The sequence below is a fragment of the Diuraphis noxia genome, unplaced genomic scaffold (genome assembly GCF_037042655.1).
Source record: "Diuraphis noxia isolate RWA-SAM2 unplaced genomic scaffold, SU_Dnox_SAM2 contig0001, whole genome shotgun sequence".
In the NCBI taxonomy this organism is placed as follows: Eukaryota; Metazoa; Arthropoda; class Insecta; order Hemiptera; family Aphididae; genus Diuraphis; species Diuraphis noxia.
The window spans coordinates 98,187,544-98,204,365 of record NW_028301711.1 but is presented as its reverse complement, the minus strand read 5'-3'; the positions used below and the strand labels follow the sequence as shown (position 1 = coordinate 98,204,365).

The 16,822-nt window shown below is 40.2% G+C and overlaps 3 pseudogenes; 2 read left to right on the top strand and 1 right to left on the bottom strand.

Moving 5' to 3' along the window:
* Positions 1-16,822, bottom strand: part of LOC149062665 (uncharacterized) — a 410,648-nt pseudogene that overhangs the window by 347,886 nt on the left and 45,940 nt on the right.
* Positions 339-15,070, top strand: LOC149062672 (uncharacterized; annotated as a pseudogene).
* LOC107172516 (uncharacterized) lies at positions 8,276-10,859 on the top strand (annotated as a pseudogene).

Below are 16,822 nucleotides of genomic sequence, written 5' to 3'. Positions count from 1 at the left end.
TTTATATTATTTTTGAACCAAAAATCAGTATTTCACACATTTTAAATATTGGTTATAGACTTATAACAAATTTTAAAATTAAACATGATTATTTAAATTTTATAACAGGCCATGTGATGAAAATGAAAGTTCGGGAAGACGAATAGTATACGATATCCATTACGTTTTTAATCAAATTAAAAATAGTGTTCATCGAGGATCATTTGGTTGTTCATTTTTGAACATGACATTTATTTCTGAAAAAAAAACATGGATTTAGATCAACATTTAAGTTTCACTGTGATATGTGTAACATTATTATATTTATTAACTCAGAAGAAATTTACATATACAATACGAAATTTGTATATGTAGAAAATTTCTTCAAATCAACAATAACCTCATTATACAATGATTTATTACAAAAACAATGTGTTCTTGAACGGAAATTATTGCAGCAAAGATTTTCGTTAGCCTCAAACAATCTTCCGGAGTTTGCGGATATTATGGGCGGCGGTCCTGGTTTCACGGCCATCAAGCACGACGAAATAATTTATTTAATTAAATATAAAAAAGTTAGTGTCGAGATAACAAAAAAAAGACGAATGTTATAACGAATTCCCTGTTTTATATAACAATCAAACTTTCTTTATGGCCTCAAAAACACATTCATTACAAAAATATGGAACGCAAATTAACTGCAATTTATTATTCCCATCTGCATTTAATTAAGATGGTAATTGGTATGGATTTTTCCTAAATGTCCAAGAAATAAAAACGCCATAAAAGTTGAAACCAAATACAGCATGGACATGGACATATAAAGGTGTAGATTTTTTAATGAATTCTGGGATATATACAAAAAAGATACAATGAAAGCTTTCCAACAACATATTATATATCCTCGGGAACAAGACGCAGTTAAAAATAATATAATTAGACAGTCAATGGGGTATGAAACGGTAAATCAAGGGATTCAATTTAAATATTTAATAGACGAACACACCCTAGGGAAAATGGTGAAAGATAAATTATTCAAATTATGGGGTTGGTTTACAACAATTGGAACATTTGTATCGGGACTAATGGGGATATTCTTTGTTGCAAAAGTGATATTAACACTCGTTGACACGGGTATTAATATTACTTTTGTTCGATCTTTTAGTTCATTTGAACCCGCCACTGTTTGGCGGCAAGTGGTGACCACGCTCGGCCACCCGTAATGTTGGTGAGCCTGATGCGCTCGTCACCTTGGTTCGGGTAACGACGCGTCCGCCGACGCCGCCGTGCTGCGGAGTGTGTGTGTAAGAGTACGAATTATTACGTACGCTCTCGTTATACGTGCTGCTCGGCCGTTGTTGTTTTTGAAAAGTGTGTGTTCCCACGTGCTCTACGTTCGCTCCGACGCTTTAAGCTTTTATATGTGATCGCTTTTCGTATTTGATCAATTTTGCTCTATTAATATTTGCCGTCGTATGCTCTTACGCATAATCCGTTGCTCCACGAGAATCTAACTGTAGTCGTCAGTTCCCGTAGCTCCACGAAGTGCTCGCTCAATAGCGAAAAACAGCAGCTCCGCGTATACAAAGTCGTGATCACGTGTATTAGCAGTTAATACTTCAAGAACAGCTCATCTCAAGTTCATCTCCGCTCTGGATTCGCTTGCAGCTGCGCAGGCCAGATCGGTGTTCCCCGCGTCCCCCCCGTTCCCTTTATATTGTATATTGTTAAGTTATATATTTTACCTGAATGATTGTTGTTTCACAATACATTAACTTGTTGTTTACACTTATTATTTGTCACACTTAATTTGCCCTATCCTACAAAGGTTCTGAGGACCGAGCGTCTGGCGACATCCCTCATACGGACTTGTCAGCGCAACATTTGGTAGCAGAGCGTGGTTGGTTGTTCCATCAACAGTGGTACTCAGGATTTAAGTGAGTAGTGCATTTTGTTTATAGCTGTGGCATATGAATATAGGGTGTTTACATTTATTTATCCATATCTCCTTTTCCTATCTAATATTATTAGCAGTTAAATAATATTTAAGTTACTGTAGGTAGTAGTGCTGTTTTTGTTACTATTATATCATATTTGTGATTATGGGATCTCAATATTGATATATTCAGTATAGGTGTTATTTATTAGAGAACAATACGAATTAAACTCAGCGACTGCTCAGTCATTGTTATATTATTAATATAAATAATAATATAATATATATATGCGCGATATAATATCTCATGCATCGTGCGTACACCAATACTCCTATTTTATTATAATGAACGATAAAATACACAATAACATAAACCAATACACATACAAATTCTATTTATTAGTTATTATCTCTCCATTGCCTTGCCACGGTGCCTATACATTAAACACGTTCATTTCATTTGCACTCCGCACTACTAGCAGTTCGGACGTGCGTTACATAAAATATTTACGGTGCCCGTTAACACATGGAGCTCATCGACGTTCGCGGTGTCATGGTACCTCACCATGCTCTGCATGTGGAGGGAGACGGTTCATGTTTCTTTTATTCACTTTCGTATCACATGTATAGCACCGTCTCTCATGCGCATAATTTACGGTCAAGTGTCGTGCAATACGTTTGTAACAATTGGCAACGGTTTGAACTGTACAGCATGATGCCGTGTGGTAATATTTACAGAAATGCTCATATGTCCCTTCCTACCACTTATGCCACCCCTTGTGAAATTCACGCTGCTTCTGAAATATTCCCGTAGCATTTAGTGATATACAGAGATGGCGATGTTATTTTACAGCCGGACGAGTACTTGGAAGAAAAGTTAATATTTCGTTTTAAGTGTATTGGTCCTATGATGAACGCACATTTTGAACCCCTTATTCCTCTATATGCCCCTACTCCTCCTTCAAATGTACTTACCGGCTGTACTTCATTTGTCTCAGGCAGTACTGCCAAACCACATGCAAAATCTGAATGCCAACAGTTGTCATCAGACAACAGTTCTTTAGTAATTAATGAAAAAAGTAGAAAAAGAAAATGCCGCCCAAGGGTAAATGACAGAATTAAGACACAAAAACATAGAGAAGCCGTGAAAAAGTATTCAGATAAAAATCCTGAAGTTAATAGGAAGGCTTTTAAAAGATATAACAACGCAAATCCTGATATAAATAGAGCTTCTGTTTCTAAGTATTCAAAAAACAATCCTATGATTAATCGGGATGCTGTACAAATGTACAATAAAAAAAGACCGACGATTCCATGGAAATCAAAGTGTTTATCAGGTTTTAAATACAGCAGCACAATAGACTACTGTAATGACAAAGTTGTTTCTATAGGACAGCCAACAGAATGCAAGTGGTGTCATGCAAAGAAATGGAAGGAAGAAAGCCCCGGTATTTGTTGTAGTAATGGTAAAGTTGTTCTTTCTCCAACTGAAACACTTCCTGATCCACTACACAGCCTACTTTTAAATAATCATCCTGAATCTCAACATTTTTTAACGAACATTAGAAAATACAACGGCTGTTTCCAGATGACGTCGTTTGGGGCTAAAACAGTAAATGTAGGTGGCAATGTAGGTGGCTTTATGCCAACCTTCAAAATTCAAGGCCAAGTTTACCAAAGAATAGGAAGTGTTTTACCTTCGCATGCAAACGAACCATCATTTTTACAAATATATTTTGTTGGTAACGATGAAAAAGAAACGGAACTTCGGTCTAATCTTTTTCCTGCCGTAAAGCCTTGGTTGGTTGGCCAACTTCAAAAAATGCTGCACAACCACAACCAGTACGTACGAGATTTTAAAACAGCTATTGAATGTGTTCCTAAAGGACAGGAATTTAAAGTTGTGATTCATGCCGATAGAAAACCTGTAAATCAACACAGGGGTCGGTATAATGCACCGTCAACAAGCGAGGTTGCTTTAGTTATTGTGGGACAGGATTTTGAAAAAAGAGATATAATTCTTCAAAGTAGAGACACCAAGTTAGTGAGAATAAATGAAACCCATCGTGCTTACGACGCTCTTCAGTACCCTCTTACGTTCTGTCGTGGTGAAGATGGGTATTCCATCAAAATACCTCAGCGTGACCCAAGTTCTAAGATATCTCTTAAAAAAACAGTTTCTGCTTCCGAATTTTACTCTTATCGAATTATGGAAAGACAAGGGCAAAATAACTACATGTTACTATACCGTAATCTTCTCAATCAGTTTTTAGTTGATATGTACGCTAAGATAGAAACAGAAAGGCTTAATTTCATTAGACACGACCAAAGTAAACTGAGAGCTGAAAATTATGTGCATCTCAAAGACGCAATGTGTAAAGGAGATGGACAAGTTTCAGAGATTGGCAAGATAGTTGTATTCCCTTCCAGTTTCACAAGAGGACCCCGTTATATGCACGAGAGGACTCAGGACGCCATGACATACGTTCGCCACTATGGCCGTCCTGATTTGTTCATTACGTTCACATGTAATACTAAGTGGATTGAAATTGAATCTTCCTTACACGATGGACAAAAGCCTCAAGATAGGCATGACATAATAGCCTAACGGTTCCTGTAGGTGTTACATGTTCACAGTAGAATGGCAGAAACGGGGTCTGCCACATGTGCATATACTTCTATGGCTACATGATAGAATTATGCCTTCTAACATTGACAGTGTTATAAGCGCAGAAATTCCTGATCCCGAACTTGACCCTCTCCTTTATGACATCGTAAAATCTACTATGATTCACGGGCCATGTGGACATTTAAATAGAAACTCACCATGCATGCTCAATGGTTCATGTAGCAAGAGATATCCACGTCCATTTTCCAAGGATACGCACACTGCAGATGACGGATATCCCCAGTATCGAAGGCGGGCTCCATCTGATGGCGGTTTTTCGCTTGAAATTAATGGAGTAAAAATTGATAACCAATGGGTGGTGCCGTATAATCCTGTTTTGTCCCGTATATTTATGGCTCATATTAACGTTGAACTGTGCAACTCTGTGAAGTCCATAAAGTACATATGCAAGTACGTAAATAAAGGAAGTGACCAAGCAGCGTTTTGTTTAGAAAACGAGCAGGATGAAATATCCAAGTATGAAGCAGGGCGCTATATTAGCAGTTCTGAAGCTGCTTGGAGAATCTTACGTATCCCCATCCATGAGAGATTCCCTCCTGTTATGCATCTTTCTGTTCATCTCGAGAATGGTCAAAGAATTTACTTCACAACTGATAATGCCTCAGAAAAAGTTCAGAACCCTAATAGTACTACACTTTTAGAATTCTTTGAGCTATGTAAAAATGATTCTTTTGCAAGAACGCTTTTGTATAGTGAAGTTCCAGCTTATTTTATTTGGAAAAATAACAAGTTTAGCCGAAGAAAGCAAGGAAAGGGTGTCTCAGGTCATCCAGGAGTCAAACAAGATCATGTGATTGGTAGAGTCTATACTGTACACCCTAACAATGCCAAATGCTATTACTTGCGACTATTACTTCATGAAGTACGTGGACCGACTTGCTTTAATGATCTCAAAACAGTGCCTGGAGTAGTTCATCCATCTTATCAATCTGCCTGCCAAGCTCTTGGGTTGTTGGAAGATGACACTCATTGGGACCGAACTCTAGAAGAAGCCACTATTATTGATTCTCCACAAAAAATCCGTCAACTATTTGCTGTTTTATTAGTGTTTTGTCAGTTAGCTGACCCGTTAAAACTTTGGGAAAAACATAAGTACAGTATGTCGGAAGATGTGAAAAGACAATTGGTAAATGATTACCCAGAGATTGATATTGAAACCATTGTGGACGTTGTTCATAACAAATGCTTAGTGCTGCTAGAACAGGTCGTCTTTTCGATGGGTAACCATTCACTTCATCAGTTTGGACTTCCTTCACCATCTCACGATGCGAGTGAATTAATTGTTAATCGTGATTATCTGAGAGAACTGTCTTATGACGTAGAACAGCTTTCTAAATTAGTTTATCACAACATAACAAAGCTTAATCCTGAACAAAGTCAAGTTTATTACGAAGTTATAAGAAGTGTTGATTCAGATTCTGGACGTGTTTTTTTCTTGGATGCTCCTGGTGGAACAGGAAAAACGTTTTTAATGAATCTGTTGCTAGCTAGCGTAAGAATGCACAAAAAAATAGCGAATTCTGTCGCTTCCTCTGGAATAGCAGCTACTTTGTTGGATGGTGGAAAGACCGCTCACTCTGCTTTTAAACTTCCTATCAACTTAAATTTTTCTGAAACTCCTTTATGCAACATTTCAAAGCAAAGTGATGCAGCACATGTACATAAGGAATGCAAGTTAATTGTTTGGGATGAAGCTACAATGGCTCACAAGGGAGGAGTAAAAGCATTGGATAGAACTCTCCAGGACATCGGGAGTAGTAATCGCCTAATGGGTGGGATGACCGTCTTACTGGCTGGGGACTTCAGGCAAACACTACCAGTTGTTCCTCGAGGAACTCGTGCTGATGAGATAAGGGCCTACCTTAAATCATCCTACCTATGGCCTAAGATCCAAGTCAAATCTTTACGAGTCAACATGAGAGTGTACCTTAGAGGCGATCCTGAGGCAGAGGATTTTTCCAACTTACTCCTTCAAATAGGAAATGGAGATTTACAAGAAGATGATGATAGGAAAGTGAACATTCCAAACAATTTGTGTTCAGTCGTCAAGGATCTAAAAAGTTTGAGTGAGCAAATATATCTGAATTTAAATATTTTACATTCAGAAAACCTGACTTGGCTGAACGAAAGAGCCATTCTTACACCAGAGAATGACACTGCAGCAAGCATCGACGACTCCTTATTGGACCAGCTTCCTACTGAAATGGCGAAATATACATCTGTGGACTCTGTTGTGGAGTTAGATGATGTAGTTAATTACCCTGTAGAGTTCCTTCACACTTTAAATCCACCAGGAATTCCACCTCACAATCTATGTTTAAAAATTGGAGCTCCAATAATGCGATTGCGTAACCTTATACCTCCAAAACTTTGTAATGGCACACGACTTCGGGTAAAGACCTTACATAAACATGTAATTGAAGCAACTATCTTTACAGGCTGCGGTAGGGGAGAAACAGTTTTTCTACCAAGAATACCTTTAATTCCATCTGACTACCACTTTCAATTCAAACGGCTACAGTTTCCCATAAACAGTTTCGATAAACTTCTGGGAACAATAACAATTATTCTAGACGACGAACAAAAAGGATAGGTTGCAGGTAGCTGGAAACCCGCGGGCCGCCGTGCCGCACAATACGTATTGGCGGTGAATAATTATAATTGTTAATTACTCTACTAAAACACAACATTTTTGAAAATCCTTTCTTATTGCACGGTGAAAATATGAGAAGAACCCCTATTCCAAATTTCAAGTCTGTACGTTGAGTAGTTTTTGAGATACAGTGATCAGTGAGTGAGTGGTATTTGGATTTTATAAGTATAGATTAATTTTTGGTTTTTTATATTAGTGTTGAGTTACAATTAACCGTGCTCAAGTGGTTAAATTAGTTATTGTCATTTCTTTGATCAAATTTACTTTAAATATTATAATTTACTTAACAGTATCTCATTGTACTTGTACGGTGCTCCCGGGTTAAAATTGTTAATTGATTTTTAATTGGTGTATTAGCTTTAGATTTTCTCACTAGCTGCTGGTCTAGTTAACCCTTATCTTGTATATTACATTTTAGTTAAGCTACTGCTTTTTTTTTTATTATTATTTGTTCATTGGGTAAATAGTAATATATTCAGTGTTTACTGTATAAGCTTTATATTTATAAAACTGTTTAGCATAAACCAAGGTGTGCGTCGTGGGTCGTGCTAGTGATCAGGTACTGTATTGTCACTTTATTTATATTATTTTAAGTGTTGTTATTTTATATTCACTTTATGTTGACCAACTGAAGGTTATAATTGATACAGCTGGTTATTTAACCGGATCATTGTTGTTGTAATTAAGTTGAGATTTATATTTTTGGTATTGCATTGTTCGGTTACACCTGTGTATTATTTAATATTAATATAGTAGGTGCTCTCCTATTATTTAATTATTTAATTTTTAACCATATTGAGGGTAGGCTGTTGCTCAGTTGGTCTATTGTCTGTTTAAATTTTTACTTTTGAGTTTATTTGTTGATCTGAACACAATCTATTTGTCGTAGTCACTTGGCTTAGCATCGTACAGCTATTATGACTATTTGATTGCCAGTTTATTTTTGTTGATTATCTATTAGTAATATATTCCTGCTCTGGTTTATTTTTGTTGATTATCTATTAGTATAGTTGATATAATGGCTATCAATGAACGTGATGCTCGTGCAAAGGAGCAAATGATCCTTCGTAGAGATCAGGTTATCGCTCGGATAAAGCAGATACATACATTGGCTACTAGTTCAGCCACTGATCAAGCTAGTCGTGCTCAACTAGCAATTGCTATTGCTGACATTGATAATTTGTGGTCCAACTTTGTCGTAGAAAATAATAATCTGTTGGAAATATTATCTGAACTTGATTTGTTGGGGGAGTTTTCGTTGGAGGTAGAGACTACCACTCGGGCTCTGGTGGTTGAAGCTAAGGCTATGAGCGCGGCTGCTCAACCTGCTCCGGTTGTAAGCGTTGGCACTATCCAACAAGTCTCCTATGACGTTCAGGGTGATAATGCCAGTTGTTCCACTAGCACATCCAAGGAGTGTCCGGTATCGTTCGTTGAAAGAACTGTGGCTTCTTCTAGGCTTCCGGAGATACCTCTACCATATTTTGATGGGGAATGTCAAAATTGGCCTGCTTTCCGGGATAGGTTCCAGGCCTTAGTAGACCAACGTACGAACATTCCCAACGTTGACAAATTCTATTATCTAATCGGATGCCTCCATACTGATCCGCAGGAGGTAGTGAAGGGGTATACGATTTTGAATGAAACCTATACTCTAGCCTGGAACGCCTTAGTCGAACGATATGATAAACCGCGCAAGCTCGCTTCGTTGATCATCGATAAGTTACTATCGGCTCCTATCGCGAGCTCCGAAACCTTTGTGTCCTTGCAAACTTTCTTATCAAATTTTGATGAAAATATTGCCGTTTTGGAATCGCTCCGTATTCCGGATTTGTCTTCGTTCTTATTGTTTTCATTGGCTGCTAGGTGTTTTACCTATGTCATCGAGACGTTTGTTGGAAGCTGAAAACGAGGAAGAATATCCGTCCATTCATAGTGTGTTAAAGTTTGTTAAGACAAGGATTCAAGTTATTGAAAACGCTGGTGTATCGCCGTCTGGAAGCTCGTCCAGGCTCACCAACATCAAGAAGACTGGACTTCGTCGTGATGTACGATCCGCCTTGGTGTCTGCGCCCGACACTACTTCGTCTAAACCCTCGTCGAAGACTGCTCCGTCAAAATGTATAGCCTGTTCCGGTACCCACCGATTAACTGATTGTGCCAAGTTTAAGGCTTGGTCGATCGATGAACGTTATAACCTCGTGTGTACCCATTGACTTTGCATGATTTGTTTTGGTGTGGAACATATGTCGTTCAAGTGCCCTCCTTCGTGTTGCATTTGCAAACGTCGACATCACACATTACTACATCGGGAGTCAAAACCAACGGCTTTGAATCCGCCAGCGGCCATGCTAGGTCGACAGAAATCTCCTACGGTGCTATTAGGGACAGCTCTGATCCATGTACGAGACACAGTGGGGAATGGCCAGACGGTACGAGCCCTGATTGACTCCGCCTCGCAAATAAGTGCAATAACCTCAGCCTGTTGCAATCGTTTGGGCTTAAAGCCTTCGCATTGGACAGTACCTGTTACCGGGCTGTCAGGCCAAAAGGTTCCGGATGTGCAGGGAATCGTGCAGCTGACGATCCAGCCTCGAGGCAATCCCATTCCATTCATCAACGTTAAACCATGGGTGCTGACCGCGATAACTTCCGACATGCCAGCCCGAAAGTTACCAGCTCAGGTACGGGCAAGGTGCAACCATTTAACGCTCGCGGGTCCAACCTTTGATAAACCTGCTCCAGTCGATATGCTAATCGGTGCTGACATCTTCCCTCAAATCTGGAATGACAAGAGCAGGTCATTGGGTCCAGGATACCCTTCTGTTTACAGCTCCGTTTTCGGTTGGGTGCTGATCGGCCCAGTTCAAGAACACCCAGATATTGGCGCACAATCCATGCTGGTATCATTGGTGCCGTCCATTGAATCCATCATGGAGAGATTTTGGAAGGTTGAAGAACCTGAGGCTGCTCCGCCTCAGTTTACCGAAGATGGCTTGTGTGAAGAGTTGTTTCAGGCTAAGATGAGACGAGATTCACGGGGTCGTTTTTCCGTTCCTCTCCCTTTCCGCTCTGGTCGATCAACTGAATGCTTTCCCGGCTCGCGTCAAGTGGCTCTAAATCGCCTTCTGCATTTAGAACGGAAACTTTCAGGCGATCAAACCTTGTACAACGCTTACCGAAAATTCATGCAGGAGTATGAGGAGTTAGGCCACATGTCTATTGCGGAAGGAGCAGGGCAGTATTACATACCTCACCATGCGGTTCAGAAGGTGGAAGGAGAGATGTCAAAGTTAAGGGTGGTTTTCGACGCTTCTGCGAAATGCCATTCCGGGGTGTCAATCAACCAATGCTTGTTGGTTGGCCCGAAGCTCCAGCAGGATATTGTCGATGTTTTAATTGGTTTTCGGGTGCATAAAGTGGCGTTCACGACTGACATCTGCAAGATGTATCGTCAGATTGACGTGTTACCGCAATACCGAGGGTGCCAATATATCCTGTGGAGAGATTCTCCTCAAGTCATTGTCAAAGATTATGTACTTAACACGGTCACGTACGGGGTAAATAGTGCTCCTTATTTAGCCCTGCGTGTCCTCCGGTAAATTGCTGACGTGGAGTGTGAAGACTTACTGGATGTCAAGAACGCTCTTTACAATCAAACATATATGGACGATATTTGTGTTGGAGCGGGGTCACTAAAGGAGGCCAAAACTCTTCAGTCTAATTTGATAAACACTCTTGCCAGATCCGGCCTACAGCTGAAGAAATGGGCAAGCAACGCTCCAGACTTGCTGAGTCAGTTACCACCTGAAGATTGTTCCAGAGATCCGTTGGCGTTCGAGCAAGATAATGCGACGCAGGAGTTGGGCATGCGGTGGAACCATGACCAGGATTATTTCTCCTTTAGTATCAATAACTTCAAGATGATTCCTACCAAGCGCGGTGTGTTATCCAGGATCTTTGATCCGTTAGTCTTACTAGCACCAACCATATTTTACGCGAAGACAATAATGCAACGAGTGTGGCTCGCGCAGATCGATTGGGATGATCAACTTCCGTCAGACATTGAAGAGGATTGGCAGGAGTTCTATCAATCGTTGGGTTGGCTAGTGGGTATCAAGATTCCGCGCTATATTGGTTGCTCCACCGGTTGCGTCTATGTGTTGTGTGGTTTCTCTGATGCTTCTGAAAAGGGCTATGCTGCGGTCGTTTATCTGCGAGTGACGGATCTGTCAGGAGATGTATGCTCATATCTCCTTGGTTCCTAAACGAAACTAGCTCCGATGAAGACTACCTCAATTCCACGGCTTAAATTGAGTGGTGCGGTACTGCTCGCACTGTGGCTCAGTAGACTAAAGCGCATTCTGGAGAATCAGATTGGTGTGGCAGGGGTTTTCGCGTGGACAGACTCAACCATCGTGCTCTCATGGTTGAGTAATCCCCACACATCCTTCAAAACCTTTGTGTCCAATCGAGTGTTCCAGATTCAATCAACAATACCTAATTGTCAGTGGCTACATGCCCGGTCGGAGATCAATCCTGCTGATTGCGCCTCGCGTGGACTTCCTCCGGCAGCACTCGAGAAATTCACACTGTATTGGAAGGGTCCAAGATTTTTGTCGTCCTCTGTCGACAGCTGGCCGAAAGGTATCGTCAAATTAACTCTGGATCAGTTACCTGAGGTGCAGCCAGTGTGTTTGTTGTCGCAAAGCCAGGCCCCAGCTGAGTGGTACGCGCGTTTCTCCTCCTACGACCATATGATTCGAGTATTTGCTCGACTACGCCGTTTCATGTTGAGGTGCCTGAAGAAGGACTGTGATACTGGTTTTTTGAAGCAGCCAGAGCTGAATTCTGCTCTATGTACGGTCGTGAAGAGTGCGCAAAGGTGCTTCCTACGCGAATTACTCAACAATCTGAATAAAGGTGAAGAAATTCGTCAAAGGGGGTTAGCTCGCCTCTCCATTTTTGGATTCCCTTGGGGTAATTCGTGTAGGGGGTCGTCTTCAAAACTCCAATTGGTCAGAGCGTCGGAGACATCCCATGTTGATACCCAAGGAATCTCACCTTGCAGTGCTTATTATTCGTCATTGGCATCGTTATGCTTGTCATACGGGTCCACGGTTGCTTACCGCGTTAGCACAGAGACGTTTTTGGATAGTTGGTATCCGTCTTGTTGTCCATCGGGTAATTCGTAAGTGCACGATCTGTGCCAAAGTCGCCACGATCAATCCTCAACCCATGATGGCAGATCTGCCCGGTTTCCGCGTACAGGAAGCTCATCCATTTGCCATAGTCGGCATTGATTACGCGGGACCGTTACAAATGGAGGAGCTAAGTCTACGTAAGGCCCAAATTTGTAAAGTCTACATAGCTGTTTTTGTTTGCATGACTACGAAAGCCGTACATTTAGAAATCGTTTCTGATTTGTCCACTGATGCGTTTTTGTTAACGTTGGATAGATTCGTTGCCCGACGTGGCCTACCGTCGTCCATCTACTCTGATTATGGTACCAACTTTGTTGGGGCAGCCAAACAGCTGCGACAGTTGATCAACCGTTCTGATCAGAGTGATAAAATATCAGGGCATCTACCCTGTGCTTGGCATTTTAATCCCCCTGGTGCTCCCCATTTTGGTGGGATTTGGGAGGCGGCTGTTAAGTCGGCTAAATCTTTACTTCTTCGCACCATGAATGCTCAGACTTGGACGTTGGAAGAGGTCACCACTGTTCTTTGCAGGGTTGAAGCCGCATTGAATTCGCGCCCGCTCGTTCCCACGTCTGCTGACCCTAATGATCTTGAGTGCTTGACTCCAGGACACTTCCTGATCGGTAGACCGTTGCTTTCTATTCCCGATCCAGAGCCCTCTAATACTCAAGCGTCCTTGCGTACTCGCTGGAAGCTCCTCCAGCAGCCGTTTCGTTTTTTCTGGCGACGCTGGTCACAGGAGTACCTGAGTACTCTTCAAACTCGTGGGAAGTGGACCAAGTCAGGCAACAATATTGAGGTTGGTAATATGGTAATAGTGAAGACTATTGATGCTCCTCCCCTCTCCTGGCCATTAGGTAGAGTTATAGAGGTGTATCCGGGCACAGGCCAGATAGTGCGGGTAGCTAAGGTTATCACTAGCCAGGGAGTGTTCACTAGACCAGTAGTAAAGCTAGTACCGTTGCCTACTGATCCGTAGATAACGATGAGCTACTAATCACCGCTTCCGTTTACATCCTATGTTTGTGTGCCACTGCTATATTCATTGTGTAAAAAATTGTTTATGTTTTATCAGCCACTTAGCCTGCTATCACATGTTCCGCCGGCCGCTCAGCCTCGGAAACCCGTGAGGGAAGCGGTAATTTTTTAATTGTTTAGCTAGGTTAAATAAAAAAAAAAAAATTATACATTGTAACATAAGATTGTTTTTTAACTATTTGTGAAATTAAAATTGTTCCTATTGTGATATTTAGCTCCGCTCAGGCCCAAGCACATACTCTTGTTAACCTTTATACATATATTTATTAATTGTGAGGGTTAACCGCCCGTGTTGTCCCAATATTTAAACCCGAACACCGTGAAGGCTGGTAACTGCTCCGTTCAACTGCTCCGTTCAGCTGCTCAATCAACTCGACTGCTCTGTACACTGCTCAACTGCTCAACCGTTCAAGTCCACTGCACAACAGCTCAACCGCTCAATTCCACTGCGCTGCTCAATCAGTTTGACTGCTCCGTTCATTAGCTAGCTGCTCCGCTCACCTGCTCAACCACTCAATTCCACTGCGCTGCTCAATCAACGTTCAACAGCTCCGTTCAACTGCTCTGCCCGACTGCTCCGTTCATCCATCAAGCCAGAGTCACATGCTGCAGTTCTGCCACTCCGATTGACCAGATCGAATTCTTATTGCAAGTCAGCTGGGACTTGCAAGGGGGAGTATGTTCGATCTTTTAGTTCATTTGAATCCGCCACTGTTTGGTGGCAAGTGGTGACCACGCTCGGCCACCCGTAATGTTGGTCAGCCTGATGCGCTCGTCACCTTGGTTCGGGTAACGACGCGTCGGCCGACGCCACCGTGCTGCGGAGTGTGTGTGTGTGAGAGTACGAATTATTACGTACGCTCTCGTTATACGTGCTGCTCGGCCGTTGTTGTTTTTGAAAAGTGTGTGTTCCCACGTGCTCTACGTTCGCTCCGACGCTTTAAGCTTTTATATGTGATCGCTTTTCGTATTTGATCAATTTTGCTCTATTAATATTTGCCGTCGTATGCTCTTACGCATAATCCGTTGCTCCACGAGAATCTAACTGTAGTCGTCAGCGAAAAACAGCAGCTCCGCGTATACAAAGTTGTGATCACGTGTATTAGCAGTTAATACTTCAAGAACAGCTCCTCTCAAGTTCATCTCCGCTCTGGATTCGCTTGCAGCTGCGCAGGCCAGATCGGTGTTCCCCGCGTCCCCCCCGTTCCCTTTATATTGTATATTGTTAAGTTATATATTTTACCTGAATGATTGTTGTTTCACAATACATTAACTTGTTGTTTACACTTATTATTTGTCACACTTAATTTGCCCTATCCTACAAAGGTTCTGAGGACCGAGCGTCTGGCGACATCCCTCATACGGACTTGTCAGCGCAACAACTTTTTTGTATCGAACTTTTGGGTGGAGCATAAAGCTCTTAGCAGGATTTTTTAACAGCATTACACATAATTTGATACTCCAATCTCATAAAAACAACTACTTAAAAAATCTAGTTTGATGAAGATTCATTGGGAAAAAAAAATGTCAGCATCATAATAAAAAAATATGTACCCAAAACTTCAGTATAAAATGGTTTAAAACCATAAAACAAAAAAATAAAAAATATTTTTTATGTTATTTATTTATGTACATATTATTATAATATTTTGTATGTAAAAAGGGCATAATTACCTACGTGCATAACAATAAAATATAACTTTTTGTAAATATATTTTACATGTTTATTTGCCGCGCTAATTAAAAATCATCTGTAACGATTTATGGTCACAAATAAAATTAATTAGTCACCGATGTTTTTTTATTATTGCGGAAAATATATGCGTAAAATATTTAAGTACATTATATTATATTATACATTTTATTTTATTATTATGTACGTTTAGGTAATTATGCACTTTGTGTATAGATAATATGTACATTGTACAATATGTACATATCACATATTTATAAGCTTATTTATACGTTAGTTATCCATTGTATATTAATCTAAATTCTCAATAGTAAAAATTTGTCTCTAATCCAAATTTGTTTATGTATCTCTATTGTTTCTTTTAATTTATACATTAATAATTTAATCACTTAAATAATATTGTACACCTCTTACCACAGCTATATTATATACTGTATATCGTTATTTTATGTTTTCATATTATAATTATTGTACCTAATTGGGTTCGTCCGTTTAATAAATTATTAAATATAGATTAATGTTATGTTTCAATTAATTATTATACATAAATTAAATGTGTTCTTTACATTTGTAAGTACCTACATTATTTATATTTATATAGATCATAATTATTATGAACATGATAAGTTTGTAATGTTTGTATACAGATTGTTTTTTTACTGCAAATTGCTATTGTATTAAATAATATAAAAAATAAAAGTATTATTCTATTTATTTCATATAATATGTTATGTATAACAATCAACTTCCTATATTAAGTTTAAAAATAAAATAAGTAAACAGGTATGTATTTTATACTAACAACAATATTTAAAACGTTATACTAATATATTGGAGATGAAAATATCTTACGATAAGTACTTCAGGTCACTAATAAGTAATAACGTAAAAAACGTGACACAGTTACTAAAAAAACCTATTTAATCGTAATGAAATTATTGTTACTACATGTTATTACATGTATTTTAAAAAGTAATTGGGTTAGAAATACAAATCAAGTTTTGGTGTATTATTATTTGTATGATTTATTTATTGATTAATATTCTTAAGTGAGCAGGGGCTTTAATTAATAAATAGGTCGCGACTCGTGACTCGTGAACTAGGAGCCACGTACCGTGCGCTAGTACATAGTAAAGACCTGCGCGGGCCGGGCTTACCCAGCCCGGCCCGGAATTGGCCCGGCCCGAACGGGCTTTGGGCCGGGCCGGGTTTCTATAAAATGCAAGACGGGCCGGGCCGGACCTCTATTAGGACAAAAGTTACGGGTCCGGACCGGGCCGGACTTTCCCTAAATCAAAGGCGGGCCAGGCCGGACTTTTTTTGGAACAAAAGTTACGGGCCGGACTTCCTTTACATCAATGGCGGGCCGGGCCGGACCATTTTTTTGAACAAGGTACGGGTTACGGGCCGGGCCGGGCTTCTACAATAGAAATTCTAGCAAGATCAAAATTATAAAAAAATATATATATAGAAGAACCTATAAATAAACTATAATAATGTAAAATAACAACAGGACTAGACGTAAGACGTGTGACGATGGCATTAACTAATAGCTATTTATAACCGCGTGTTTTGATAAACCCGATAACGCGTCACACACTGCAGCGGTGGCGGTAAAATTGTGTCTCAA